At 41.0% G+C, this 27177-nt stretch overlaps 1 protein-coding gene across 2 annotated transcripts in view; it reads left to right on the forward strand.

Moving 5' to 3' along the window:
* Nucleotides 1-27177, forward strand: part of THSD7B (thrombospondin type 1 domain containing 7B) — a 338963-nt gene that overhangs the window by 265640 nt on the left and 46146 nt on the right. The window lies entirely within an intron of this gene.

Raw genomic sequence — 27177 nt, forward strand, 5'->3', positions numbered from 1 at the left:
AGAGAATGGAAGTATTCTGTGTAAACCAGATATTACTTGAGTGATCAGCAGGTGGGCAGACAAAATAGGCTTTATGGATAGTCTCACAGGTGAGTAAAATAATAAGAAAAGATTAATTCTCTATTCCGCATGTTCCCAGAGCAACCATTGACAAAACAACTGGGTTTTTTGAGAATGAGATATGGAAGACTGTATCTTACAGTGCACAGTACATACACAACTCATCGGTCCTGAGAAAGAAAAGTGATGATTAAACTCGATCAGATTAAACATTTGCATATAAAAGGGGTTTTTCTTAATATTCATTTCAGGTCAGTGTTTGATAAATTACTTGCAGATTTTCATCAGCATTCTCATGTCTTCATTTTTGCATAATAAGTATCCTCTCAGGAGGTGTATGCAAACAGCATTTTCAGCATAGTTACTTACCACGTAGGAAGTTCTAAGTACAAGTTGTGTTTGGGTCATATCTGCATGCTAACCTCAGAAATTAATCTCAGCTAGAGGAAGAATAAATATTTTTTTTTAACTTCATTTCCTTGTTTTCACCCTGTCATAATAACGTGGCATACCACGGTACCTGAGAGCTTGGCAAGGGAAGGCAGCACAGATGATTTCTTAATTCCTTCAGATACCACTAAAACGTTTACTTGTTCTGGAGTAAAATGTTCATTTTATACAGGTTTCTTTTACTCTGTATGCTATAGCTTTTTTTTAAAAAAAGTATTAATAATCCTTTCTAACAGGTCCCACCGCCTGTTAGACTGTGTAGAGTCTTCGCGACACTGATTCTATACACCTGATTTCTATACACCGGTATGAAAGTTCATTTGTAATCAAATCAAAAGAACAACTAGTGCCTGACCGGTATTGATTTGTATGATGGGGCTACATTTAAAACCAAGGGTATGACTCTCTTCTTTCCTTTCCTAATGATATTAAGGGAGTTACTTCATCTTCATGTCTGGCTGTCAGAACAGCATCAGTAATTCTTCTCGCAGCACCCCGTATCAAAAGGCTGCACTTGAAACTCAATTGTGAGAAGTTTGTGTACGGATCCAGGCTCTACATGGCTTATTTCTTCTTTACCCCCTGTAATTCACAGTAAATCGTCTGTGCCTGAACCGGTGATTGGTACTTTGTGAGTGCTAGGACGTGCGCTCCAGCTGCTCTGCGCTGCCTGGCGGCTGCACTGCCCGGCCGGGTGGAGTTTATAGCAGCTCTTCACTTCTGGAACGTGCCCATAAATCCGTGGCATATTGTGTGATAGCAGATGCAAACACCAGTTTTATGTCTTGTCTTCCAGCTAGTGTTTTTCTAACTACTGTGTTATTCTAACCAAATGTCTCTGGCCTAACTCTCATCATTTAATTAAATAAAGGCAAATTCCAATTAACTTTTCAGACACCTGGAATTGGCTCTGCTTTTTTAGAAAGCAGTATTAATTTACACAATATTTCCCTTTTTTGTGTCTATTCAGTGAAGGTGAGACCTTTGATCTAAGTCGTATGTAGAGCCCTACAAAGTGGCCTCCCTATAGAGTAGTCAATCATTTCATATACCAGAAGTTTGCATATTTTTGCTGCATTGTGATCTAATTTGCAGACTGGGTAACAGATGAAGTTTGACTCTAAAAACGGAAAGATAATTTTTTGGCTCGAACCGATGTTTATCAATGGAGTTAATAATGAAAGGAACAATCAGTCTCCACATGCTTCCCTGAAATGTGTCCAATAGCATTTGCAGCACTGTTGGAGCATCTTTTAAATGGTGAAATAAGGAACATTTGTTTCTTAAAAAAGGTTTTGTGTGTTGGAAATGGGAAAAATACAAAAGTTTGGAACATGTCTCGAAGTCACAAGAATGTGAAATGCTCTCTGGATTGTATTGCAAGCATCTAAGGGAAAGGAGTACACTTCCCAGGAATGAATTACAGCAGAACCAGCTGAGGCCAGAATAACCTGAGATAAAGTAATTCTGTTTAAAGTAAAAGTATTGTCAGAGGTCTGTGCTTTACGTTTCCTCAGTTTAAATTGTAGCTTCAATTACAATAGTGTCCCTCCATTAAGTTTTGTGGAAAAAACATTTATTTCTCATTCATTTTCATGATGTTGTATAACTTGCAGTGTGTAAATAGTTCGACTTTGCTTAGGGAAGACTTCCGCTTTCCAGTTTTACCATGTAAAACTGTTGCTGGCTTTTATTGTTAAATTTTGTGTGTATAAGGGTAACTAAATAATGAAAAGTAACCTATCTTTCCTAATTTGGTAGGAGGTAAATTCTTCTGTTAAACAATAGGTTTTTTGCTATTACCATTAAATTCAATTGATTAAAACTCCTAATGGCTTGTATGGAAACCAAAATGGACCACTTCTGTGATGCTTCCACCTGGCTTCCCACACCAGCCTTGGTTGGTTCCTAAACTGAAGCTGTTGGCACTCAGTGTTGCAAACAGCATTGGCTTTAAAAAGAAGCAGCATTTTTCATCTAGAGGCAGTTACTAAGAACAAGTTTGTTGGCTTGGGGTTTTTTTTTAATTATGTTTTTTAACAAGCTGTAAAAACCAAGAGTTTATCTTAATAGCTTTACATTAGTCATTGCTTAAGTCAATTTATCTTTTCTTTGATATCCCAGCACTACCTAAACCCAGTTAACAACTGCTAAAGACAAAACCCAATTCATTACCCACTTTTTCAGTGGTCTTGAATTTAATTTGCATTTAATTCGCGGTTTCATTAAGATAATTGTCTGTTTGGTTCACTCCTCTAATTGAAGGTTTGCAAGAAAATTAATGTGTGATCACCCGTGGGAGAGGGGAGGTGCAGCAGATACTAGACCGCCTTATTCCAGGTTCACACGTGAAATGCTCATGGTATTTTCACAGAACACAGGACTTATTTCTCTGTTACAGTCACAGAAATTGCAGTCAATTGTATTGGCCAGTTGAAAACACTATTAAACTCTGCCTTGGCGTTAGGCAGATGATCTACATTACTCCTGTGAAAAGGCTGGCCCATCCTCTCCTGTTTGAAAACCTTGTCACTCCCAGGCTGAGTGGATGGGTATTTTTTTCTGTCTCATCTTTGCCGAAGTTTCCATTAGTACTAAAAGCTCTGCACTCTGGTATTTTGTTGCCCTGCAGACTTTACAGGGAGAAAACATCTCTATTCTCTAATGATAAGAGAGCTGTCCCTCGCAGCTTTCTGTTTCCTGACTTATCAAACCCTTTTAGCCTCTCCTTGCAAGACGGGAGCTTCATTCTTACAATCACCGTGACGTTTCTCTTCTGCATTTGTTTCTGTTTGAATATGGGAAGCTAAGTGTCTGGATTTGTACACACTACACCAGAGAGGGTGTTAGCAGGGCTTTGTAAAATACTGGTAATTGCATCCTATCTTCTAGGGAAATTCTAACACAGTACCTTCCTGGATTGCATTTTCTTTTGTTTTATTTTGCAGCCTCATCACATAGTGTTTCATCTTGTGATGCCCCTCTGTAGTTTCCCAAGGCTGATTTTTTCTTTTTTTTTTTTTTTTTTTTTTAGTCTCCAAATACGTGATCTGCACTCTGTACTACTGAACTGCAACGTCCCTCTGGTAGTCTGGTCCAGGTGCCATGCAGTTGTTGCTCCACACCACCCCACTTCTCTCTGTATAAAGATGTCATTTAGCTTCTTGTTTTCAGTAAAATTTTAACAGGACAAGAGCTATTTGTGTGCCAGTAGAATTGGTGAAATATTAACCAAGACTGGCTCTAAGACCAGTCCCTCAGCAGCGATGCTAATAACTTCCCTCCAGCCTGACGTTCTCCATTTAATGTTGCTGTTACTGTCCTACGTCTAGCAGTTTCAGGGCAATTTAAAATTTTTGTACTAATCCCCCATCTTCTTCAATTTAACTAATAACTTCCCAGGTGACGCAATGTTAAAGCTTTACCAAAATCAGACAGCTGAGATCGATTTCATTTCCTTTCTCTGGAAAGTGAGTTTTCTTCTCTAAGAAAGATGTCAGATTAGTGTGCCTCACCTGTATTAAACCCATGTGGTATTTTCCCCCAAATTCTCTTAGCTTCACTAGCTTTGATTATTCTTTCATTAAAAATTGTTCTAGAGCTTTGCTGCTGCTGAGCTTGGAAGAAAGGGCTTTTAGTTGCTCTGGTAATTTTTTTTCTCTTTAAATATAGATATGACATTTATTATTTCTGATGGTGTGATATTGTTTGTGTCTTGCTGGATTTATTTAAACTTGCTACCCCACGTGAAATTTCATATGCCAGTTCTTTCACTAGTCTGGGTGGAAATTACTTAGTTTCTCATTTTCGGACATTTTGTTTCTTGAGATATGTGTTCATCTCAACCGTGATAGCTTCTGCGTGGTTATTGTCATTGACTTCAATGAGAATCGAAGCATGTATTCATGTAATTTGGAGTTACCTACTGTCTTTAATCTGTACTCCAGCCTCACTGTGTAGTAGCTCCGCTTCTTTGCAGGTTATCTCTTCATGTAGCCAACAAATCTTTCATTGCTTGTTTTAGTATCTTCCGAAGCAGCGCACTTGGCTGGGCTTGGGAGCTGCCCCTTGCTGCCTCCTCCGCTCTGCTCCTCAGCCATTCCCAAGCTGTAAGGTGGGGCTTCTCTTTGGTGCTTTCTTCATCTCCACGTGAACCCCGTTATCCCTACAGGGCTTGTTCTGTCTATTGGTCTCCTTGACAAGTGAGGACCAGGCACGCTGCCTTCACGTTTTTTCTTCTCACTTGAGATATGGATCCCTGTAAGCATTGGCATCTCTGACTGAAAAACTCCAGTCTCCTTCCCCAGGCAGATCTTTCAACCTTGTGATTAGTGACTTCCCGGCTGGTTCCCTCGCTGTGCAGAAGTTGCCCTTTTGAAGCCAAGAGCTGTGACCGAAAATGCCAGCCTGCCTTTTCTAAGGGTTCTGTGAACGTTGGTGAATACTTTAATTTACAATCAGCATATAATCACATACTCCAAATTTATTTTTATAACCAGATCTTTTATTCCTCTTACTTACCAAAAATTAATCTAGAATAACATCACCTTCTTGTTTCAGTGGCTGAATTAACCTGTCAGTGACTGGTTTGGGGAATATCTGGTTCTAATATTATTATTAGCAGCATTTGTTCTCCAATAATTGAGAAGTCTTGTTAAAAAATAGCTCTCTAATAACACTGCTTTTATATTAAAATCCAACACTGGAGGTCTGCAGCGTGTTGCCCACCAGCATTGTCACAATGGAACCATCACGGTGTTACTGTCTGGTCCCCAGACAATTTCAGCCTGGTTTTCATAAACTTCTTCAATAATTTAATTCACCAAGTCTCGTTTACCTCTCACTCTGGTGACTCTCCATGACTTGAGGTAAGTCCCCCCTGATTTATATGTCTGTAAGAAGAAGTTTAAGCTAGCTAGGTGTCATCTTTATTTAAAGCCTTACAGAGCTGTGCTGTGCTGCTTTTCGGCAGGTAGTGCAAATGTTTGTATTTATTTCCTGATGCATGAACTGTAATTTGCTGGGAAGAGTTTAGGTTTTTCAGTAGAACAACTAAAGAAGTATTTTAATACAAGCTTTGAATTAAGATGTGTGTGTGTATTAGGATGTCCGTGGATATACACAGAAAAGGTATCAGAGAAAAAAAAAAGAAAGAATGAGCTAGGTTGAAAGTACACTGTATACTTATTTCGATTGTCCTAAATATACTCATTTAAAAATTTCATAAATTCAGTAAGAACTTCCAGTGGTCAGTTGGAAGGAAACACACATATAAGATACTGAGGTTACTTAAATCCTGTTGAAATGTGCAGAAACCAATAGAGCAATTCAGTTTGGTTTCACTGAATGGGCAGCTTTGTAGAAGCTGAAGATGCCTTCCTCCTCTGGCTTTTTGGTATTGCCCTTTGGCCAAGGACTTGGTCATGCATTCACTTATGCTTAGTGTTCAACCTTGCCACTCTTTAGCCTTAAATTAAACATAAGTTTAAGAATTCAACTGCGAGTATCATCGTGGGAAATGCAGAGATGTTAGCAATTGGTGTTTAATGAGTGATGTTTTCCACCTTGTAATTAAATAAAATCCATGAATGTTTGTTCACATGAAAAATAAATAAGAATGCACGTTGCTGGCCAGGAGGTCACTGAGAAAATTAATTAGGAGAAAAATTTTCTTAGAGGTCCTATGGAAAAATAAACAAGTTAATGGCCTGGATGCTGTTACTGAATGCAGTTTATGGCAAGCAAATATAAATATATACAGATTTATAACAGATAGCATAGAAAAGTTTAAGAAGAACTTTCAGCCATTAGTTTGTCCTTTTTGTTCTCTGAAAATATTCACCTTTGGGGATGCTAGCTGTGAGTTCAAAGATAATAAAGACAAAGACCCACATAAACAGTTTTCAAAAAGGTCTTCATTTATAAGTAGTGCAAATCTAGGAAAAAACCCATCTTTTTTCCTGTTGTAAAATACCATTGTCATTTTTTTCCCACTTAGCCCCTAAGCTGCTGAACGTTGAAAGGTCAGGCTTGATGGACTCATTTGGGAATATGTGGCTGCAGAGTAGCACAAAATGGACAACGTCAGTGGAAGTGTCTCTGTTCTGTCTTGCCTATCTGTCTGTCTCAAATACACTTAAATGGCAAATTATCTGCAGCTGGAACAGTGGTCCTGTCTGCATATTCGTTTCACCTCTGGTCTTCTACTTCAGATTCTCGTCAGACAGCCCAGTCATTTGGTGTGGTAATGGGTTTCAATAAGGACACTCACACACTAAGTTTTAGCTACACCCAGACAGGGCTTCACTGCTAAATAGCAGTGACATTGCTGAAGTGAGTGCTCCAGATCAGATAACAAGTTTGAAATAAAAGAGACCATGATTATGAAGGTGCTTTCTAAACTATAGATGTGCTACCTAAGAGTTACACTTCTTTTATCCCTTACCATAAAGGTGTTTCATAGGACTTTTTTCTCCTTTGAACAGCAAGTAAAAGCCAATTTCAGAGGAGTAAGTGCATCTTTTACAAGAGAGAACCTATATATTGTAATGCTGTTTATACTGAGTATTAGAGAGACATTAAACTATTTTGCAAGGCTAACAGATATACCCTGATAAAATGCATTCAGATCCTTGCCTAAACAACAGATGAGGAAATCTGATCAGATCAGACTAGTTTAGATAAAAAACTAATGAGCGTGAAGACTAAGTAATGACTGCCAGATTGGGTTCATTGTTTGTATGGTGCTTTGGGCTGAAAAGTAGCCATTTATATGATATGTGACAATGACAGCTTTATTAAAAGAAGCATTGTTTTGGTCCCAGTACAAATACCACAAGTATCCAAATCCCCTGAACAACTGCATTCTCTTTTTAATTTGCAATTCCTTTTATTCTTCGTGACTCTTCTAAATTAGTGAAGCATTCTTCTGTTTGTCACATAAAATATACTTTTTTTTCGGTGCATCAACTCTTACCAATAGCCCAGACACTGCAACGTAAGACAGGAGGGGGGATAATAGGCTAAATTATCCTTAAGCAATTGCAGTTGTAACTATTCCATGTCTTATTGTGGTATGTAAATTTGATTCTTTGCTGGGTCCTATGGACATATCTTCATTTTGACTACTGGAAGGCACAGTAGGATAAATGGATTAAAGTAGGAGAACTAGCTCTTAGCGCTCTTTCTTATCAGTTTTATGGTAATGCCTTCACTGATGTAGTTGCTGTATATACACATAAGACAGATTTTTTTTTTCCCAAAAGTGGTTGCCTATCAGTATTGAACCAAATGTTAAAAAAAAAAAAAAATCATAAAACAATGGGAAAGGATCAAAGAGCAATGAAAAGGGTGGTAGTGCTGAGATTGTTTGGTCATGCCTGTTAACAATAGACATAATGGGATGGTGATGCTATTTTTGTAATGTTATTTTTTGAAAGAACAAGTACAATAAATAGCATCCAGTATTGCCAGGAGTCATGCAACCTAGATGTCATGTCTGGCTGGTTTTAGGAGGGAGAGGTGAGGCTGACAGCAGGAGTGGATCTTGAGAAAGTACTGAAAGCTGTGAAAGGAAATGATATTTCATATTAATTCCAGTTAAGTATTCCAGGGGGGCGGCATAAAGAAAGGTATAACAGAAGTTCAGACATGAGTGCTCCTCGCTGGTGTCATTGACAGAGCAAAGTGGGGACAACTGAAGTGAGAGTGAGATGGGCTAAAATAATGTGGTGGCTGGAGAGGAACACTTCAGATATGACAGTGTAAGTGGTAGTTGAAAATATAAGTTGAAGCCATGGGGGAGATAAAATTAGCTGTGGACAAGAGAGGAAGAAAGAAAAGCAGGCGAGCTGAGGGATAGCTCTCCTGTGCCCCATAAAAAGGAGGATAAGTGGAGGGAGCAAACTTATGAAAGGCATAGCAAAGAGACAGCTAACTCCTGGTCTCTATATAGTTATTCCTCAGCGCAATGTATATATTAAATAGTACGTAACATCCTTGGATTAGAGACCAGCTTTTTTGTTTCTTGTTTGAACCTCAAGCTTTTAACACCGTACAAACACAAATCACCAGTGATGTGCTCTGGCAGGAGCACTGCATGTAGATGGTATGGTAAGTAGTACACGTGTACTCTAGTGCAGTGTGCTCTAGCAGGCAGGGACGCATGGCTTCTGCCTTTGCAGATGAACGTACCTTTTCAGGGAACATTTCCAGCTAGAAGGAGGGAGGGAAGAAGTTCGTCGTCACCATCAGGTGGGAAAATTTGCTACTGGCACTTAGCTCATAACTTCAGAAAGTTTGATGCAACCTGGCACAGACCTGTGGCACGACCATATGCTATCCCTTATAGCGTTGTGCCCTCTAAGTCTTAGTAGAGGTTTTCTTATTAGAATGGTTAGATTACTAATTTTTTATTAAGGGTTTTCTTGCCAGGTTTTTCATTGGTATCGAGGATGGAGAGAAGTGAAAACATGAGACTGATGGGCAAGCTGCAGACGTAGGTGAGGGGGCCGTTCCTGACGGTGGCAGTTGGCAGGGGCTTTCCCTGTGCCCGAGGGAGTGGGGACCAGCTGCTTGGGCACAGGGGACTGAGGTGGTGTTGCATGAGGGTCAGGCAGGAGAGGCTCTGCAAGGAGCCAGAACTGGCATTCCCTGGTGCTTGGAAGCACGGATGCTGTCTTCCTCCAGCTGCCCCAAATCAGTGGCCTCTAAAATACAGTTGTTCCCCTCCTTCCACCCTTGCCTCCTGAAACTGTCGCTGGCTGCCGTCAGTCCTCTCTGCCCTCTCTTGGATCGAGCTCTGCTGCTGCCACCAAATTCAATTTTGCAGCCTGTAGAGTTAGGGCAAAATAACTCATTCAATTTTGCCTACATTACTGAGCAGCCTTGGGCTGGCTCAGAAGGCAGATGGGTATTTAATTTGACATTTGTGCCTCTGTAAGCTGGAGGAGAGGTTCTACCAGTGTTGCGGGGGCCAGCTAATGCAGGTGAGCAATTGCCAATGGTGGACTAATCTCTGGAAGAACAGTAATATGTCAGGTTATACTCCAGACTTCTCTCTGTGGGATGATACTGCTCAAGGAAATTAAGCCTAAGAGATAATTTGGCAACAGGCTTATTTTAAATACTGATTAATGACTATTGCTTTAGTGCAGCTCCTGCTCTACTCATGTGATGTTTTAATATGGCAAAGGAATTATGATTAGTGCTTTTAGGTTTTTAATGTCCAGATAGTTAAAATGCCCCGTAATAATCGCTCCCTTTAATATTCAGCATAACTATTACAGAGATATAATTGCGCTTTGGTGTTGAAAAGAAGAAACCGGGATCTCAATATGATCGTGAATGCCTTTTTCTGGTAGCTTAAATCAAATCCTTAAATTTCAAAGTCCTTGGCAGCAACTTTTAAGAACTTTAATTAAAAAAGAAGCCTTCCATAAATAAATCAAATCTGAAAGACTAAAAATTGTTAAAGTAGTTACTGCAATAATTGCAGTAAAAAGTGTAGTGGCATATGTACCAGAAAGCACAAGTAAAAGCATCGAAATCAGAAAACAAATTCAGATCCAGGAAGCCTGTAATCCAAGATGTACTTGTGCAGCATACAAAGTACCTCCAAGATTTGTAATCATTATTCTCATGACATTAACATATTCTAGATCTGATTCTGCAATATCTCACACTATTGGAAGTCAGGAATGATTTTCTAATAGGATTACAAAAAAACCCCAATGAAAATGAGAGCAGGCTCCAGCTTTGCAGATTTGGCTGATCCTTGGCAGAAGCAAGAAATGTTTGCATATATTTCCCCTCTCCTGCCTCGGAGGTGGTATCTTCCATGCAGTAGTTAGTTTTCATCTCACCCAGCTTGTAATTCTGTTGCTTTCTGCTCTCTGTATCAGGGAAAAAATATTCCATTGTGGTTTTGTAAACTGTGTTGAGAGTCAAAGGAGTGTGAACTCAAACCTTCCCTTGAAAAGAAGAATCCCCCCAGCGCCTGTGCAGGACCACTGTAAGGCGCAGAAAAGCGTCTCTGCGTTTGGAGTCGCAGAATGTGCTGCAAGGGGTTTAGCAACTCGTCTATGAGAACTTTTTATGTACGATTGCCTCTTGCAAGAATTGCAGCTCTCCCACTCAGCCCCACAAGCTCTGCCTCTCCTTGGCTACATCAGCCCATTGAACTTGTCCGTGCCTCTACCTCCTTCCAGTGTGAACCCCTGTTGTTGCTCTGGATGCGCTATATGGTTGTGCTACCTCCCACGTCGGCCTCTGCCACCTGCTTGCTCCCCTCTTCCCCATGCACCTTGGGCCACGTCCCACACTGCCTCCATGCATGGACAAAACTTCCCTCTCTAGTTCCTTAAAGCATTACCTTACCTTCTCTCAAATACCATTTTAAGATGATATCCCTGCTGACGTTAGTCTGACAATTCATGAAACTCCTGGTTTTGGTAAGCTCTTTTCATTACATTCTCTTCCATGTGTTCCCTCCTTGCGTCTGCCTGTGTCCTGCTTGGCAAAGGCTGTTGTGATCTTGCCATTCTTCCAGTTCTGCAAAAGTGTTAATGATTATTTATTTCAGTGTCATTTTTGCTGATGGTTTAGCTGATCTTGTCCATGTGTTGATGTAGCACGAGTAATACAGGTCCTTTCCCCCAGTATATAGGTTCTTCTTCAGTTGTCAGTTCCTTTTTCTGCTCCCCTTCCTCCTTCATTTACCATAAAGCTAAATATGGATGGTTGATGAACCTCATCAGCTTCCTGGCATGGCATTTCTTACATTTTCAGGATGAACCCAGGGATCTCACATCTGGTTAAACAAGAGTTAAACAAAAACTAAGCACCTAATTTACCACTGGTGTAGGGCTGGCTGCTTATTCCTGTAGGAAGACACCAAGGAGGGGATAGAAAGGGCAGGAAGCAATATTGTTTATATGAGTGGGTAATTACCTGTAGTAAGGCTGTTTAGCAGCTCCTGACTTTCCCTGATGTGTTGGTCAGGTAAGAATGAGATGGAGAAAAAGGAGATAGCTGAGTATTTTGCTTCCCATGTGATTTTCTATGTGCATCTTCCAGTGTCAACAGAAGAAGTAAGCTCACTGAACTCATCGTTGACAGCAGTAATGTATAGGACTAGCTAAAGTATGGGACTAGAGTGCTGAGCAGGACAAGGGAAAAAGAAATAGGAATGGCTTAGCTTCTAGGGTAGGGTAAGTTGGAGGTTAAAGGAAAATTGAAAGAAAAGAAAGAAAAAGACACTGTGGATGTATTCTCATTAATCTTTAAAGCTGGGAGGCTGACATGCTTCTATAGCCAATGGAAGGAGGTGAATGCCTATAACATGCCTTAACTAGAAGCCTAAATTAGAGGGTTTTAGTAACACCAGTTTTGTTGTTATGATCCATGATCTTATTAATGCATTTTTTAAATGAAAGAAAGTGTCAGACATCAAGAAAGATAACGGGTAGGTGGAGAGCCTGAACATCTGGTAAATATTCTTTTCTCTTCATTTTAATCATAATTTTGGGTGGTTTTCCCCCTCCTGTTTCATTATTTTTAGGTAAATGAGATTGCAGCTTAGCATTAAACTGATTTTGGAAATAAATTTGACTGCATGCTCCTTCTCTTGCAGCGGTGGCTTGATCTCTGTATAATGCAAGAAATTGCATTAATGCATGAACCTTTTTATGTATGTTTATTACTTGTTTGCAATGCAGTGAGCTCTTCTGTAAATATGTGTCCTCAAGTGTGGATTTGGCCATGTTTATGGCCAAAAACATTTTTTTTTGAGCCATTTCACTATGGTTTTTTGAACAAGTACAGTGCTGTCTTTACTGGCCAAATGTCTTAACTTCGATAAGAGCAGCTGCATTTTCTTGTATTTTTGTATTACTGAACCTCTTGTATTTTTGACAGGGAGATACGCATGGCAGAAAAATTGGCACACCCAAACACTGCTCTCAGTTATTGGCAACTTACAAGACTCTGCAAATGTAGTGTTTGAATAAGTCTGAATTCATTTTTCATAGAAAGTCTGTAGAAAATAGAAAAATCCTCACAGAGGCATCCAAATATTGTTTGACCATTTCCTTCTGTGTTAAAATATGTCAGTGATGTCTGGGAAATCACTGCCTTCCATTAGTGCAATGCTAAACCTCAGACAGGTGCCTTGCCGGTGGCTGACCCCAATATAATTGTACTGGATTTGCAGCAATCAGTTGTCCTCTTGCGTGTCTCTCCCAAACCATCATCACTTCCCTTAACTTTTACAGTAAAATCCTGTCAAACTCGTAAATTCCTTTCCCATTTTTTTTATCTCTGAGGGCTAAACTTCTAGCTGACATTCTGATAGATTTTTATAAGAAAATGCCTACTGAGCACATTTTTGACAGCAGTTCTTGTGCTTGACCAATTAGTGGAGCTTACAGTAGGTGTCTCTTGGAGGGCTGCAGAGACAGAAGTCCGCTCAAGATGATAAGTTAGCAGTTACAAAACAAATGATGTCTCACGCAAGTTGGTAATTACTGGCTCCTCCGTAACTCCGTGTTCCCACAGTGAAAATCTAAACGAAAGTGCTTTTTAGCCCCCGCACCAGTTTTGGAATCAGTCCCTTTTCTTCTGCCGCTGAAGCTACAGTACTTGGAGCATATTAATGACATGCTGTACGTGACGATCTAGAGAGGGTTTATGGTCCCACCGTCCTTCAGCAGTTAGCTCTCTTCTCCTGGGGGATGCGTCGCTGACAGCGTGCACGCTGCTGTTCACAGCACAGAATAAGAAAAGGGGTTTGTAAACCACCTACAGCACCATGACTGGGAGCAGACTATTGCCGCTGAGACAGCAGCACCCAGTAGCATGGTGATGGTCACTTAAGCTGTTCAAACAGGAGTGCAAGTGATCATGAGTGGTCACCCAAATTCAAAGCTACATTTATTGAAACTTGGGCCTAAAACATTTTGTCCTCAAAGGATATCTTAAAACTCATTATGAACTAACACTGAGGTGTAAGTTGGAGTGATTCTTTCAACCTCTGTAATTCTTGTACTTTCTGGAAATTGTACTGACACTTAAAACATCAAATTAACCAAGATGTTTTTCAGCTCTGATTTCAGAGGTGGTTTAGGCTGAATATTAAGGAGAAAAGAGCTATGCACCGTGAAATAATATCCCAGGTAACCTGATGAAAACCCTGTAAATAACTGTTTTAAAACAAGACTTTGTCATACTGAAACTAATACTGTATTGAACGAGTTGGAAATTTATATTGACATTATTCAAGAATGTTTTATCTTTAGTATTTGTGATTTTAAGCTGTGCATTTATTAGATGTTGCTATTGGGAAAATAGACACCTATTATATATATTCCTCTAAGAAGGGACAGTTATCTGGGATTCAGCACATGGCTGAACAAAAAAAAAGAAGCGAGAAAATTAAGTTTCACTGGGAAAGTGGGGCAAAAGATGGAAAAGGAAAAAAATATATATTATGGAGGTGGCTGAGTGGAATCAGATAATCTAAAGACCAAAGATCACGTGTTGAACCACATAAATAATTCAGGGAGACCCTTGATCCCCAGGGATCCTGGGCTGAACTGGCGACTGAGCTGTCCCAGTTCTTGCCTGCTGATGTGAATCGATACCTGACAACTCCGCTGCCACTGTGCCGGAGGCTGGGATCTCCCCCGGCTGATCTTGGCAGTCTCCATCATTGGCTTGCGTTGTCCTGAGACAGCCATAATTTCCCTGCCTCACGTTATGGTGTCCGTTCTCAGAAGTTACTTCCCGCTGAACTGAAGGCCAACTCATTGATCTACTTCTCCTACAGGAGCTTCTGTGCCCTACATATACAAGGCTGTACATTTTGAATAAAGATTTAACATGAATAAAATACCCATCAGCCAGCTGACCTTCCTGATGTGGGCAGGAGTGTGGGAGCCCAGGCAGGGTGATGGTGTTTTGGCACAAATGTGTCCCCAGGGTGAAGTCCCATTGACACTTAGATTCCCACTGCTTGATGGCATCTGAAAGTATGATTATAGTTTCTGAGGTGCCTTGGGGCACTTGCATTTTAGCCTCACATTGTTCTTCCTGTACATATTAAATAATCATAATTTCTACAGAGAAATATACTGCAGCCTAAGGAGAGCTAGGTTAGGCAGTAGAGGCTAGTCCTTGGATTTCTTCTGATTTCCAGGAAATCTTGCATGTTTCCTTGCTTCCAGGTTTCTGAAATCAAGTGCTATGGTGAATCTCGATGCTTGGTGGACCAAGTGATTCTGGAAAACCAGCCCATATATATCAAACAACGATTGCAATAAATGCTTTCACATTATTGTCCCAAATGGTGTATTGAAGAAGGAACAGGTGAAGGAAAGAATGAGAAAACAAGTGCATTTTTAGAAAGAGCAAAACACAGAGGGAGACCATGGCTATTTTTCAGGCTCTATCATATAATCAGAAACATTCAAAACTGGGAAGTGTTGGAGGGAGATAAGGGACACGTACATGGGGGCAGTTATGTTGCACATGATAATCTGCAGGAACCTAAGAGAAGCCGACTAGTCTAATCTTCTTAGGTTTATCTCAGAGAAGAGTAAAAACAGTTATGCAGTATTGAGATACACAATTCCAGTTTGTGGGAGGATGCAGATAAAAGCAACACAGAGCATCCTAGGAGCCAGTGTGGCCCAATTAAGAGAAAATATTGAACTTAATCCCGTAAGACTCAGCTCAATGGTTCTTTGCTAAGGCAGCAGAGTTCTGCGTAAACAAGTTAAATATGCTGATATAAAACTGAATTGTGTAATAAACTTAGATAGAGAGCTTGCCTCCTCCTTTAATCCATGGGAAGAACACAGTAAATGAGCGAAGAAGCCAGGGGAGAGCAAGCAATGTGGTGTTTGAATGGTATGTTCCTGTTTTCCATCAAACTCTGGATAAACCTGTGTGTGCTTACATTAAAGACTTCAAGGGCTTGGGGGGGGGGGGGGGGTCATGCAGCCCCTCTGTGCTGCCCAGGCTGTTTCTGAGTGGGAGTTTGTGCTGTATTTAACGCCAGCTGTATTATCCAGCTGCTAGGGGAGTGGGAAGAGCCAAATACTGGCATGAAAAGGCATCTGGGGCTGAGCGGTGTCTGTGGGGGTTCGTAACAGTTCCTGAACGCATAAAGGGTGTAAATATCAAAGAAGGACGGTGGTTATACAGCATGGGGCCCAGGGGTGTAGCAAGGGTAATGGGGCGGAATTAAAAGAGTGGAGATAGAGGCTGACTATAAGGAAAAATCTTCCTAGCTAATCAACCTATACAACAATGCCCTTTTCAGATGGAAAGAGCTATTGAAACAGGAGCAAACTAATTCTTCCTTCAAGAGTTTCTCAAGTTCGTTAGGTGCTACCAGAGGCCTGGGTGTGGATTACTGCTGCGTGTAATTCTGCTGATGGAGTGGAGCTATGGAGAAGAATAACTGCGTGCATGCTGTACAGCACATGTGGGAATGGCCCCGTTATTTCTGCTATGTCGGATGAGTGCTCGCCTCTCTGCTGCCATGCCAGCCCGATGGAGAACACAACCTCACTGGAGACGTGCTTGCTTCCCCTCTCTGCTATTGCTCTGTCTGTACTTTGCAGCATGGCATCCTGCAGAGATGCCCGCAGACGTTGGCTTGTTTGTGGTGCAATGTGATGTCATCGGTAGAGAGGAACTGGGGTCACATCAGTGAAGTCCTCTGCTTCTCGGCGGCAGTGGTTAGGTGCCATGCCATGCTGCATGGGTAAAACTATGCTGCGTTCACTTGCTGAGCTGTGCTGAGTACAGTCTAACTGCCCGTAACTTATCCTGAGGTATGTTTGTTTCTGCTGCACCCAGAGTACATTTAAATGGAATTTCACAAAGGAAACAATCCAAGAGAGACAACACAGCAGAGAAAAGTCTGAATGCTTAGTATCACATTGCTTTGAGAACGCCAAGAAGGATAGACTTCTGTAAGCATTCAGACTGAGGGGGCTAATTCCTAACAAATGCATGCATTCTTATCATTAGAATTGTTAAAAATGTCATTTGTTATAAGTAGATATGCTATGAAAAAGTCTGACTGCATGTATTACTGCACCCAGCAAAGATAATCTTATCTTATTGTATCCTGGTTTGTTCTCTGTATTTTAAAGATGCCATTACACATACCTGTGCCGGAGACCACTGGGGTCTTCCTTCAGTACCTAACCTAATTTTCTTTAGGCCTCCCATAATTTTTCCCCAAGGAAAGGGGTATTTTACCCACTGTGGCATCTAGCCTCATCCTCAGGAGGTCTTAAAAGCACAGCCATTAAAATAGTGTCAGTTATTGGCATTTTCTCTGCCCCAGTCCTCCCCACTGGTGATGCGTCTTGTTGACACCAGGAGTGCAAAAAACTTGAAGACTGTAATTTGTGGAAAGCATCAAAGCATCTTTTCCAGTAGGCAGGTAGGAGAATTGAGGCCCCTTTCTCTCAGGTTGACCATGCGAACGCCATGGTTCCTCATGCTCTTTTGTATGTGCCAACGACTTCAAGTTGCTGCTGCTTTTGCGCCTGATCTAAGGGGCTGCAACGACAGTGCTGGGTGGCTCTGATGGCTTTCCGCACCGGAGGGATGGCATTTCTGAGTACACGTTCCTGGTTTTGGGTGGAAATCTCAAGTGCCAGCAGTGGGGACATCTCTGATGTCTTCTGCAAGTTGTGTAAAACCATGCAGCTCCTGCCTGGTGTGTGATAAGGCTTTTTCCTTAGTTGCGTTGTTTTCACTCTGTGGTGTTCAGGTGCAGTCGTAATCATTTTCTCTGGATGAGTGAGGAAGAGAAATCCCTTCTTCTTTTGTGTGGGAAATCTCAACTTGGAGATGTTCATGAAGGGCCAGCCGGCTGGCAGCGCACTGCAACCGCCCGCTCACATTCCTTGTGTTTAACAGGAGCACGTCCTGGTCCAGAGCCCTCTGTCCAACATGAGGAAGCCAGGCAGGAACAGAGGGGCATAAATTTCATGGTTCAGGTTGTTTATTTTGAATATCCTGAGTTTTGCTGACCGTCACGGTGATAAACCTCGTTTGGCATCATTGGTGTCCAGCATTTGCCCGAGTTAGAAAGTCAGGCATTATCCTTGAGAAACATTGTTCATGGTATTTAAGAGGGAAACATGTTAACTCAGGCTTCTGTTTTCCTCCAAATTGTAATGTCTTTTGGTTTTATTAAGAAAAATATTTCCATGTCTAAATATACACAAGCAGAAATACCAATGTTACTCAGTTGATTGGTTTTTTTATCATCTCCATGGTGCACAAGAGGGAATTTGTTTGGCACTTTTCCTCTCTGATCATTTTTGTTGATATCATAGAAGGTAACAGAAGGCAGCTGGATTAGTCCATTATACCATCTGAAAAAAAAAAAAAGACCCCAAACCAAAACCAACCCAAACTATTACTTATACCAAATGCAGTGGATTTTAGTGATCTCTACCCGGGGTGTATTTCTCTATACCCATCTGAAACGATGTGTTGTATGTCGGTCTTTCACAGTCTAGCCCTGTCAACATTTGGCAATTAAAAATGTTATTTGCAAACTGTCTGATGTCTATATGATAAACACTGAGACGAATTTAAGGCCATGCTTAAGTATTTTTAAAAGCAAGTTTGAGTGAGCAGTTACTCTCCTTGCTGTCTAGTGTTCATCTCTAAGTTATTTATCAGTCTAAATGAAAAGGTAATGTAATGTGGATTGTTTCCCAGTTCAGCATGCATGGGCAAGGATTTGTGTGCATAGTCTGTTGGCTCAGCAGGCCTAAAGCAACCGTAGAAACGTATGTGCCTGGACCCTACACGCTGGTGTGCAGCTGCACTGTGGGAGAAGCTTTGATACAAAGCGGATGGAGCTTGACTCTAACGCCCGCATTGCTCGCTGAAAGATTTCCAAAAGCGACTTTGTACAATAAGCTGAAAATAACCATGGGAGCCTTGTCTATTTTTCATATGTAGAGCAAACGATGGCACTAATGTCAATATTAAACTGTCAGTTGATAGGTATAAAAGCATTAGCCTTTTAAACGTTGCTTCTTTTCCAAGTATTCTGATCTTTTGCATGTGTCTCACGTAATCAGAAGCTGTTACAGGACTCACCAAACCACAAAGAAACAACTGAAGTAGAGCCCAGCAGGGCTCCATGTATTTCCTATTGCAAACTAACTTTGGCGTTGCCTCTCCGCGTGCCTCTGTCCTGCCTCAGACGTATTTTGCTTTGTGTTGTACTTTGTCAAGTGTTTGTAAAACACAGAGAGCCTCTTCCTCTAGTATTTTCCTTTGTATTTTCCTTGCCTTTACCCCTTTTGTGTCACTGCCAGTATTCTTTGTTACCACATTTCTCTTCTTTTTCTTCTTTTCACTGAAATGCATTTCTGTACAGTGAATATTTGCCCTTTTTTGCTCACATGCAATTACAGTTGTTCTCTCTGTTTTCTTTCTTTTCACTGTCCTGTCGATCAGCTCATGTTTATTCTTAGTGATGTCCATGCATACACTTATTCATGTGCCAGGTACCACACACTGACCTGTGTCAGGGGGGACACAGATGCATTGCTAAGCAAGGGGTGTTAGTAATAAAAACCAGCAGGAGCTGTTGGCTGAGAAGCAAACCAAAGACCTGGAAGCCTCTATCCAGAGGCAGGAGAGTCCAACTTGCATTTCCAAGTATGCCATCTATTTTACCCACAGCAGAGTTACAGTTGAGAAATGGCAGAAGTCAGTGATGAACAGATGCAGCCAAGAGAGTGTTTGCTTTATTTAAATGATTGCTTTTTTTGTTTTCCTCCTCCATTGTGCATGCTACTGGCAACATCATGACCTAGCTAAAAAGTGTTCTCTCTTCTCAATTCCAGCTCCTCTCTTGGTTACGATTTAGTAGCTAGAGCTGATGCAGTAAATAAAATATTGTCATCTTTGTGTGATCAACATTTATCGGATGACACACGGACTGGCTGAACTCCAATGCACTTCTGGTCTATAATGTAGAACTATTTTTTTTGACAACCTCTCAAAATGTATGTAAAATCCACACAGGCATCCCTTCAAATTTAACGTACAATTTATATTTTAAGTATGTAATATGGGTTAAGAAATGTGGTGCTCACTTAACGATTAATACGTGATTTAGAGGTCTTCTGTGGAGTTCCTCATCCAGACATCCTTAGACTAGGTGTATACCATGATGATGATGGTGGTCTGTTTTGACATCTTGTATAGCATAAGCTACGTGACCGCAGTCAAATCCCTGCCTACCTGTGGAGTTGGAGCAGGTTTGTAGAAAGGCACCCCACCTTGGCACACACTTCCTCTGGAGGAGGATTTACCCTGGATAAGGTGATCCAGTAATTAATTTCCTTCATGCTTGAAAAGTTCCCTCTTTGTCATAACTTGAATATGAATTTGTCTAACTACAACTCTCAGTCTTGGGAACATATATCTTTAACTGCTAGCTTAAAAAGAGCTCTTCTAAGAGAAATCCTCTCTGTATATTCCCGAAAATGGTCAAGTCTCCTCTTCCCCACCTCTCACCTGAACCAAAGAGGTAGGTTTCTTTATTTTGTTACTTTTAGGCAAGCTTTTCAGACCTTGAATTATTTTTCTGGGTTTCTTTAACCACTGTCATTGTCAATGTTACTTTTACAAGGAGGAGCTAGGACTGTAGGCAGTGTGATAACAGTGATGTTAATATTTAATATAATGGTAATTTCACCGCCCTATTCCAGTATGAGGTATAAGAGAGTCCCTGGTTTCCAAGATACAGTCTGGCGGTCTGTGATTTATTCAAGGCAGCACTGAATTAGCCAGCACAGAGCTCAGTGATGCTGCAGATAGATGGTTTCAAGCTGCTGGAATATCTCTTTAAAGCTCTCTCAGGTATCTTTCTGCTACTCTGCATCTGGTATGATACAGAAGAGTTATTTCTTTTTATGACTCAGTATTGCTATTTTATCTGACAATAATACCATGCTTCATTGACAGACCTGCCATGGTACAGATTGTCACTAGTTATGCTGGTGTTTTAAATGTTTACCTGTAAAGCAACAGTGGAAATGCTACTGCTCACCTTGGCAATTTGATTCTGGTCTTCTTAATCTTACTGTCACCTGTTGGCTCTCAGTTGGTTCAAATCCTTCAAATTCCTCATAAAGTTGGGTGCACGCGTCTGGACACGCTTCCCAAGCTGAATCCGTGCCATAGCTGAAATGGTACTTCAGTGTTTTACAAACTCTACATTTGTCTTGTCTTTTTATGTTATTATTGAATCACGTTCTCTTTATGGTTCTCTACAACTTCTGGAACCAGGGCAGTGTTACCACTAAGGGGCTGGTTGTGTCTCATCCTGTCTTCACGCTGTTGACTGGTCGATCTCTTATTGCTGTAGTTCTGTATTTCTCTTTCAACCCATTTTTTCAGTCCATTTCTCCAATTCATAAAGCCCATTTTGAATTCTCTTCCTGTCCTCCTGTTGCCTCACTGTCCCTCTTGCCTTGGAAGCATCTGCAGAGTCGGTAAGAATAATTTTCAATCCATCAGCCCCAAATTAGTGAAAACAAGGAATATGACTGAATACAAAATGTAAAGCTCTGTAGAGCCACGCATGAGGTTTCTTGCCCGTTTTACACTATTAACTGTTCAGAGTATGATTTTCCAACGTACTTTGTACTCACCAAGTATTGGATTCACCCAGACCATATTTTCTTAGCCTGAGAGGTAGTGTGAAAGTCTTACTAAAGTCAACATAATACCTGCCATTTCATCCCTATCCACAGCTTCTGTTATCCTGTTACCGAAGAACATCAGAATGATTTCACGCAGTTTGTTCTTGACAAACCCATGCTGCCTGCTACTCATCTCCTTGTTATTTTCTGCTGCTTATAGATAGTGTCTGTAGGAAAATATTTTTCCAAGAATAAAAGTTTATCTGACTGCTATGCAGTTCACTGTTTTTTTTTCCTTTTCCTCCTCCAGCTCTCTCGCCTTGCATCTTCTGAAGAATGCTGGGCAATCTTGTCTCCATCATTCCTAAATAACCCCATTGACCCAGAAGTTATTTCAAGTGTCTCTTCAAGTTTGCCCTCCTTGTTGGCCAAACTTTCCGAGCCAGTGCCCATCACAAAAAGTTTGTCTCGCCTTTCTTTCCTTCACCCCATTGGTGATCTTTCATTTCCTACCATTCCCTCTATTGTAAATTGACTATTTTTAGTGTTGGGCTTTCTCTGTGTGGTTCCTGTGATGAGTAATGGTGTTTCCCTTTTCTTTGTTTCTTTGACTCTTCAGTTCCTTTCAGATCTGCCACTCAACTTCAGTTTCTTGCCTCTGCCTTTTAGTTTTCCTCTCTTTCTTATCTGCTATGGGCTGAGTGAATACTTTCTTTTAGACCCTTTGCATGATCTTTAAGTTACTGTGTCCTCTAATTTATACCACATGCTCTTTGCTCTGTTGCATTATTTAATTCTCTGAAAGGTTTCAGGTAGAGCGGTTTGTGTGTACGACACACTGCAAAGCACAGCTGTGTTGCGTAGTCTCCATATGCATTTACTTTCTACTTTCTCCTTTTACTTACTGTTTTGGGAAACAGCCTTTTTCACTCCATTATTTCCAGAATCATGGATGCATGAAGGTGGTGCTCTGGGGAATGGCAGAGGTGTGAGAACTGCTGAATCACTCGTGCCCTGACATACCCTTCCTGAATGCTGCAGTGGTACAGAGCAGGACTTGGTGCACTGGTGGTGGTTATTACGGGGTATGTTACCCACTGGTACATGAACAAATAAGGAGTTCTGTTTGCTGGTAGGGTTCCAATAGTTAGACACTCCTAAACTCCTTAAAAGCAGGGTACAAAGGAAACATAACTATGCGCTAGATGCTGGTGTTTGTGGAGCATGGGCAGGTGCATGTGTAGAGTTATGCAGTCGTTCCTGGTCAGATTTATTCCAAAAACGTCTATTTGTTTTTTATATAGCTTCTCATTAACCAGCAATATATATAGGCACTGTTGATGTACATTTTAAATAAATAGGTACTGCAGCAAAAATTCACCATGATCAATACTTTTTTTTTCTAAATTTTAGTGATATACCTATAAATGTCAGATGTTTCTTGCCTGCTATAGCATGACCCAAACAGTGGAAGTCAGTAGAAGACTTTCCATTGATTCATGTAATTTGTACAGGTCCATGTAAAGCATTTAACCTCAAAGTATGGGCCAATGACTGAAATGTAGGAATCTGAAAATATATATTCCCTGCTCTGAAAGAAAGGAATGGAAATGCAAAAGAAAGATACCCAGAACTACAGAGACACCAGCTACCCTGCAAGGTAGTGGCTCGGAAGCACTTCCCTCTTATCTTGTGGCTCAGGGGATAGTATACGTGCACTCTGATGTTTGAAGTAGGTTGGGTAGAATTTAACTTTTGGCTCAAGGGAGCCTTTAGTTTATTAAATATGGATGTTCTTGCTGGGGAGCGGTCACAGGTAGAAGCACGGTTTCTCTCTGCAGCACATCACTTTTCTTGAATGTATGCATTTGGGAAAGAAAACTCAGCTCTTCTGTGCCTAAATCTTTTCCATCTGGATCCTCCTATAAGAAATATCAATAAAAACTGTCAGATTGTAACAATTGCAGAATTTCTAAGTGTGCAGTGGTGTGATTGTAGCTGCCTTCAAATCTGTGAATTCAGCTGCCTTGTCACGAGGCTGGCCTCTCAGCAGCACTGCTAGGAGGTCTGCGTTACCTGTAATTATACGGAGAAAATTGCTCAAGTTAATGCTGCATCTAAACACAGTACTAACATCTGCCTGTCTTGGCAGTAAGACAGCTACCACAAATATGCGATGCAACAGGCTGTCAAATATCCTGGCTTCTGCAGTAACTTGCTGTTCTAAGAAAAATTTTCCAGCTCCAGTTACAAATCAGGCTGTGGGTGATCTTTCCGAGCTCTGAAGCTATGGGATCTATCACTCATCCATCAGCGTCTGTCCTGCTCTCCCTACGAGCATCCGTTTCTGTCTGGATGCTGCTAAGGAAGAATCAGACCTGCTGCTGAGCAGACTGGGGAGAGAGTGACAGGCTCATCCTAATGAAACAATCAGATTACGAGGTGGTTTGCATTTCTATTCCTGCTTTTGCAGGAATCTCAGACTGGACTGTTTCTTGCTGTGACTGCAGGCAGCCCGAGGAGCAGTTTGTAGTTCTCTCTGCTTCCAGCCTTTGGTGTAGTCTCATGGAAGTGTGTTTCAGAAAACATAACTTTGAACTGCCTGACACTTCCCTGTCTCTTCTATTTCTTGTCTATAGTGCTATCGATCAAATTGTTCTTGTTGGCTAACCGGTTTTAAATCTCGTGTGGAAAAATTGTCAGTCCAAGATCATACTATGTAAGGACAAACGTGTGACTGCTCTGCCATGCTAATTCATTCTTGCTTAAGACGTGAAAATAAACTGATAGAATATCAATTTGAAGGTTTTAGACCTTGAAATGATTTAAAATCTCTTAAAAGAAAGACTAGGGCTGAAACTTTGTCTCCGAGGCATCATTTTTAACTTAGCAGTAAGCTCTGATGGTCTTTTCTTTAAATTGCCTATTGTACAGATGCCTACAAAGAAAGTGCTTCTTTGGGACTGTTTGTGTTTAGTACCGGCATTTATTTCATTTCATGTGACAGATGACTTGGCTTCTGGATCTAGTAATCACTCGCTCATATCGCACTGGGCAGGTTTTTGACCTACTGAAACGCTGTGATTTGGTTTGGGAGCGCAGGCTGGCTGGGCAGAGGACAGCGGCGGTCGCAGGCTCGCTCAGGAGCCCCGTGTCCCCCAAGCCTGATGGCTCCTGGCACACGCCTGGTGGGCTTCGTTTGGTGTTTCCATCGGATGAGAGGAGCGGGAGCGCCGGGCTGCCCGGCTCTGTTAGCGAAAGCTGACGTTTGTGTTGTCCGTGCTGTTTCAGTGAGGCTGCCTGCAGGCTGCAGGACGATTCGATACGGACTTAAATAGTGCAGCTCCTGCACTGCTGGTGAACCCCTGGAGATCTCGGTGTCAGCCGCCCCCGCACAGCCCTCCTTGTCTGTAGGGTGAGCATGCGCTGTATGCCCATGTTACCGCATCTTTATCATTTAATTATTTTTTCCGTAGCGAAATCTACTTTGAGTTATTGATGGTGTTCATGGAGATCGGGTCCCACCTGATAAAGGCCAGCTGGCTGCGTGCTGCCTGGCATGCCTTCTGCTTGTCATCTGCAGGCTTCACTAAAGACAGTGCCACCCAATTAAGATTTAAATGTCTGAAAGCCTTTCATATCTGATTGATATTGCATAATTGTGGGGGTTCTTACCAGATTTCAGGTTAAGCTTCATAGATTTTTTTTTTAATTTTTTTATTATCCTAAGGCTTTGATTGTGAGACACACTTACGAAATCCAGAGGATTGCTGGATGAAGCTGAATGAGCTCTGCTTTATTCTTCAGCATAGTCGTGCTTTTCATTCACTCACAAATAAATGCCTGATTTCTGCTTAAGGGATTTTTTTTTTTTTTTTGAAAGATGGGGACATTGAAGAATTGAATGCAACCTTACATTGTGGCAATTTTATTTTAAGCAGATTTTCTGCTTTTTTTTTCTTCGCAATATTATCATACAGCAGCTAAACTAATGAATATATAATTTTCTTTCCTTTCTGCTTGTCATGCCCTGCTAACATGGACATCTACAAAGGCTCAGGTTGGTGTTGCAATCTGTCTTCATCTTATCTTATTGTTCTCATTTAGTAAAAAGGGGCTTCGAAGTTGTTCTTCACCAATAGGCTTTTTTTCCCTTCCTTTCCTTAAAGCTGGATCCAACTTTATTACTGCAATAACAGATTCATCCAGAGAGGTGCCACATTTGTTTGTTACCCCTGAAACTATCCTTCAGCTGCAGCAAAATGTGCTGTTTCAAAAACATGGGACATTGATTTATTTATATCTACTTAAATTTGCTATGCTTGCCTGGTTTTGTGACAAGGAGACAGCAGAAGCTACAGCACCTAGAGCTTCTGGAATCAGCAAAAATGCACCAAAACTCTCACTAATGAGTTTCTGCCTTGCTTTAGGCCCCCATATTTGACAAAATAGTCAAATGGCATTTGGTGGTATCTCATCTAGATTCAGTATTTTCTTGATAGTGAAGAAACATAATTTGAAAGTAAAATAAAAAGCAGAGCCACAGGAACTGGCCATTTGTGATTGTATTCACATATCTCCTATTCACGCTTAAACATCTCCATTTTTTTTGTGTAACTCTGAGACTAAATTGTCTTGCCTGAGTATTTCAGGTAGAAATGAATACCCAATATCTGCATGATATCTGCAAGGTTATACTCCGTGCTGTGTTCTGCTCCTCAAAGGCTGTAGTGACAGTAAAACCTTGAGTGAAACCAGGGAGGCAGGTTCAGGGCCGGGAGTTGCACATTATCCCTTATTTTCTCACGTTGAATGATGCCAACTTCTTATTTTAATCTCCAGGAAGGAGCGCTCATGCTTTACTGTATTGCAACTTGGTGTTTTTAATGCCTGCACCAATCTTAACAGAAAATAAAACCACTTACCACTAGTAAATGCGAATTAATAAACCTTGCTGTGTAACACGTTAGTTCTGTAAGCGTGAGCTGTAATGACTGGGGTTCAACAGAGCTCACTTCAATTAGCTTTTTAAACAAGGCATTTTCCACTTGTTGCACTTAAGAATTTGAAATACAGCAGTGTCTGTCTTCGCATATTTAATCATCCATTAGAAGAAAATAAGGGATTTACTGGGAACATTTTGTAAAGTCCGGCAAAAGACTGGATACAGCAAAAGCATCAAGAAGCCATGGTGAGGGAAAGTGGAGCATCCAGATGTCTTTATAGCAAGAATACTCTGCTGCTTTCCTAGTTTTTCCTCTTTTCCTTTTCCTCATTTTACAGCCAGAATTTTACAGTGCTGCTTTTTTTGACAGCTTCACCCTGAAATGTCTTTATCTGAACTTTTCAGTATCTGATTTTAAGCTGAGATGTCATCCAGTTAGTGCAAGAAATAGGGCATTTCCAGATTCAGTCCCCCACTCCCTGAGGGCTCCCTCACCAGCCTCTAATAAATCACTCAATTCTTCATCCTCCATTTTCTCCTGTGTAAATTAGGATTAAAGTTGAGCAGTTTTGAGGGTCGGGCTATAAATAGATAATCAAGAGCTGGGGAAACTTCAGAGGATTGATAATTGTTTTTACCCTTCCTACTCCGTGAAAATAATTTTTCGACAGTGTTTTTAAAGGCTGTCACCACGGCTAGTCCCTTAGAGTAATGGTGAAGGGTCTGTTTCTATAGGGACTTCCATACTGCCTGCAGGGCAGAGACTAGGAATTGATACGTCTTTCTGTCTATGCTATAGTAATTATTGCCCTGACTCTTAATTCATATTTTGTACTTAGAATAAAATTGATCCCATCCTTTTGCCAGCTACAAAGTTTTAGGCGGGTCTAGGTTTTCTATAAACTTGGTTCAACACCAGTGAAGGCTTTTCATAACATTAGCGAAGCTCTAATTAATTTTCTTTTTCCATACCACAAAGGATGTAAAAACCACTAACTCCTTTGATTTGGGTGTAAATGA

This window comes from Harpia harpyja, chromosome 7, assembly GCF_026419915.1.
Source record: "Harpia harpyja isolate bHarHar1 chromosome 7, bHarHar1 primary haplotype, whole genome shotgun sequence".
NCBI lineage: Eukaryota > Metazoa > Chordata > Aves > Accipitriformes > Accipitridae > Harpia > Harpia harpyja.